The sequence below is a fragment of the Macrobrachium nipponense genome, chromosome 47, assembly GCF_015104395.2.
Source record: "Macrobrachium nipponense isolate FS-2020 chromosome 47, ASM1510439v2, whole genome shotgun sequence".
NCBI lineage: Eukaryota > Metazoa > Arthropoda > Malacostraca > Decapoda > Palaemonidae > Macrobrachium > Macrobrachium nipponense.
Window position 1 is genome coordinate 12,959,786 of NC_087222.1, and position 5,000 is coordinate 12,964,785.

Sequence of the window (5,000 nt, forward strand, 5' to 3'; positions counted from 1 at the left end):
GCATATTCCCTGTGAGTTTTATCATCCTACAGGGAAAATTAATGATTTTATGAAAAAAAATGTGAAAAAACGGAAATTTCCGGGCCCTCGCACTGAAGGTTATTTGGTGATTGGTGAGAAACTACAGTCTTGAATAGAAATTCGGTCTGACAGAATGTTAGTATATCCACCTGGAACATGCAAAAAAAAATTATCAAAATAGAACAGTAAATAAGCACGTAATAACAAAAAAAAGAGCAACAACTTTGTAAGTTCAGCGAAAGCCCCGCCGAAAAATCAGACTATAGCTAGGAAGAAATATTCAGGAAAAATTCAAATCTCGATTTAGGGACAAAACCTTTTGAGAGTTTATAGTTATTATATCACTTGATAGCCTAAAACATCTAAAAATTATATTATTTAGGACAATCAAAGAAAAAACCCCCCCCCCCCCTTTTTTTTTTTTTTTTTTTTTTTTTTTTTTTTTTTTTTGGAGGGGTGGTTTTCTGCTGCTACGTCCAAGGAAACTTCCAATCAAGATGGTATTAATTTTTGGTGACGTTGGATGGATTATTGCACCTGAATGATATACTTAACTGAACAAACCAGTGCAAGGCATTTTTTTTAGGATTCGTGGTATTCGAAGTGTAGGGGGATTTTGACTCGGGTTCATCGTATTTTTTTCATCTCTCTATTATTTTCGAGTATTTATTTATTTATATTTACTTCTTATTTATTATCAATTTATTTATTTTTATCTATTTATTTTCATTAATTTTTCATTTTAATTTTTTATTAACTTATATTTATTTATTTTTAAATTTTTATTTTTTTTTTTATTCATATACTTATTTATTATTTATTTATTTATTATTCTTATTTATTAATTAATTTTATATTTATTACATTATTTAATTATATATTTTTATTTTATTTTTCTTTTTTTTTTTTTTTTTATTTTCTTATTTTTTTTACTTATTTATATTTATTTATCTTTATTTATTTATTTTTATTTATTTATGTATTTCTTTTTATATTTTTATTTATTTTTATCTATTATATTTATTCTTTTTCATTATTTATTTATTTATTTATTTTTACTTATTCATTTAGTTCATTCATTTTTATTATTTATTTATTTATAATTAATTTATTTTATTTATTTTTTATTATATATTTATTTATTTCTTTTAAAATATTTTGTTTATTTTCATTTATTTATCTATTGAATTTTTTTATTTATTTATTTAAATTATTTATTATGTTAATTTTTTTATTTATTTATTTTAATTCACTTATATTTATTTATTTATTTATCTATTAATTTTTATTCATTTATTCTTTTTATTTAATTATTTTTCTATATATTTATTTATTTGATTTTTTATATATTTGTATATTTTTATTTTTTTTAACTTTATTTATATATCCTTTATTTCTTTATTTATATATTTTATTTATATAGTTTTATTTTTTTATTTACATATTATATATTTATTTTTTAAAGTATTTAATTATTTATGTTTGTTTATTTTTATATATGTATTTTATTTATTTAATACTATTTATTTAATTTACCTGTGTTTTTATTTATTTATTTATCTATATTTATTTAATTTATTTATTTTATTTTATTTTTTATATTTCATTTCTACTTTATTTAATTTTATTTATTTTATGTATCTATTTATTTTTTTTTTATTTATATAATTATTTGTTTATTTATTTTTTAAATTATTTTTTTTTATGTAATTATTTTTTTAATTGAATTTTTAATTTAATTATTTATTCTTTGTTTATTTTTATTTATGTATTTATTTATATTTTTATTTTTTTATTTTTTTTTATTTTTATTTTTTTTCTATTTAATTTTATTTATCTATTGTATTTATTTATTTGTTTAATCATTTTTAGTTAATTTTTTTTAATTTTTGGTTTTTAATTTTTAATTATTCTTTATTATTTTATTTTTTTTTATTTATCTTTGTTTATTTCTATTTATTTTTTATTTATTTCTTTATTTTTATTTTTATTTAGTTATATTTTTTTTTATTTTTTTTTTTATTTATATTCATTTATGTATCTAATAATTTTGTTTATTTTTTATTTTTAAAAATTTATTTATACATTTATATTTTTTTACTTATTTCATTTATTTATTTTTATTTATATATTTAGTTTCAACTATTTTATTTATTTTTTTATTTTATTTATTTTTTTTATTTGATTTTTATGAATTATTTTACATTTTTTTTTATATTTATTTGTTTATTCTTTTTTTATTTTTTTAATATTTATTTTTATCTAATTTTATTTTAATTTATATATTATATATATATATATATATATATAATATATATATATATATATATATATTTAACTTAGTTTTCATCATATTTATTTATTTATTTTGTTTTTTTGTTTTTTATTTTTTGTCTATTTTTATTTATTTATTTTGTTTATTAATTTACCTCAATTTTTTTAATTTTTTTTACTTATATATTTATTCATTTTTATTAATTAATTAATTAATTAATTTATTTATTTTTATTTTATTTATTTATTTATTTTTATTGATTATTTATTTATTTATTTATTTATTTATTTATTTATTTAAAATTTGTCTACTTATTTATTTTACTTATTCATTTGTTAATTTACTTATTTTTTTATTTGTTATTTAGTTTTTATCTATTTATTCATTTTATTTATTTATTATATATTCATTTTTAGCCATTTTTATTTATTTATTATTTATTGTATTTTTATTTATCTATTTTATTTATTTTTATCTTATATTTATTTCCATTTATTTTTTTATTTTTTTATTATTTTTTTTTTATTTAGTTATATATATTTATTTATTTTCATTTATTAATTCATTTAAAATTTATTCATTAATTATATATTTTTATTAATCTATTGTTTTTATTTGCTTATTTTTTATTAATTGATATTTAGTTATTTTTTATTTAATTTTGTTTACTTTATTTGATTTATGTATTTCTTTTATATATTTATTTTTATTTTTATCTCTGTATTTATTCTTTTTCATTTTTCTTTCTTTATTTATTTATTTATTTATATTTTATTTATTCTTAATTGTTATTATTTAGTTATTTATTCGTGTATTTATCCTCTCTTTACTTTTATTTTAAGTTATTTATTTATTTATTTATTTTATATTCATATATTTATTTATAATTTATATAATTATTTATTTTTACTTATTCATTGTTAATTTACTTACTATTTTTCAATTTAATTTTTTTATACGATTTTAATCTAATTTATTCATTTTTTATTTTATTTATTAAATTTTTTTTTTATCAAATATTATTTATTTTAACGTTATTTATTTTTTAATTTTTTTTATTTTTAATTATTTCTTAATTATACATTTTCTTTTTATCTATTTTTTTTATTTTTTTTGATTTATTTAGTTATTTTAAACTTAGTTATTTATTAATTTGTTTATATTTATTTCATTATTTAATTATATATTTTTATTATTTAATTTTTACTTTATTCGTTTTTTTTATTTAATTACTTTTTTATTTAGTTTCATCTATCTTTATTTATTTTTATATATTTTCTTTTTATTTATATATTTATTTATTTTATCTTCTTTTGTATTCTTTTTCATATTTATTTATTTATTTATTTCTATTTTTATTTATTTATATTCTTATTCTTTAAATGTTATTATTTATTTATTCATGTATTTATCTATTTTTAATATTATATATATTTTTAATTATAATTAATTATTATTTATATTTTTTTATCTATTTATATTTATTTATATATTTTATGTATTTTTTATTTATTTTTATTTAGTTTTATTTTATTTTATTTTTTATATTTTAGTTTTTTTCAATCATTTATTTTTATTTTTTATATTCATTTATTTTTCTTTTTTACTTATTTTATTAATTTTTATTTACATAAACTATTTATTAATCATTATTTTTATTTAATTCATTTATTTTATATACATTATTTTTTTATGTGTTTTTATTTTATTTTTATATATCTATTTATTTTTTATTTATTTATCCCATTTTCCTTTGTTTATATTTACATACTTATTTATTTTTTTAGTTATTCATTTTGTATTTTATATATTTTCATTTTATTTATTTTCATTTATTTAATCATTTTATTTTTTTTACTTATTTTTTATTTTTTATATTTTACTTTTATTCATTAATTTCTTTTTTTTTTTTTAATAAATTATCTACGTTTATTTTCTTTATTTTTTTTATTTGTTTCATTTTTCATTTATCTAATTTATTTATTTATGTTTATTTATCTATTTTTTTAATTTTCAATCATTAATTTATTTTATTTATTTTACTTATTCACTTCTTAATATTTTATCTATATCTACTTATTTAATTATTAATTTTTTATTTATTTCATTCTTTTTATTTATTTATTTTTTCATTCATTTATTTTTATTTTTTTTTATTTTTTCATTTATATTATTAATCTAGTTTTTATTCATTTATTTACTAACATATTTATTTTAACTAATTTATTTATTTATTATTATTTACTTACTCATTTTTTGTTTTTATTCTTATTTACTTATTTATATTATCCATATTTATGTATTTCTTTTTAGTTATTTTTTTTTTTCATTTTATTTATTTATTTTTCTTAATCAGTTTATTTTTATTTATTTAATTTATTTTTTATTTATTTCAATTTATTTATTTTTATTTATTTTTTATTTTTTCTTATTTTCATTTATTTATTTATTTATTTATTTATTTATTTATTTATTTGATATTATATTTATTTATTTATTGTTAGATATATATTTATTCAATTTAATATTTATTTGTTTATTTATTTTTTATTTTTACTTATTTATTTCTTTGTTTTTAACTTTTCATTTAATTTTATTTATTTATTTATTTATTTGTTTTTATCTTTTCATTTAATTTTATTTTTTTATTTATGTATTTATTTCACTAATGATTCATTAATTTATTTTTAATTATTTTGTATTT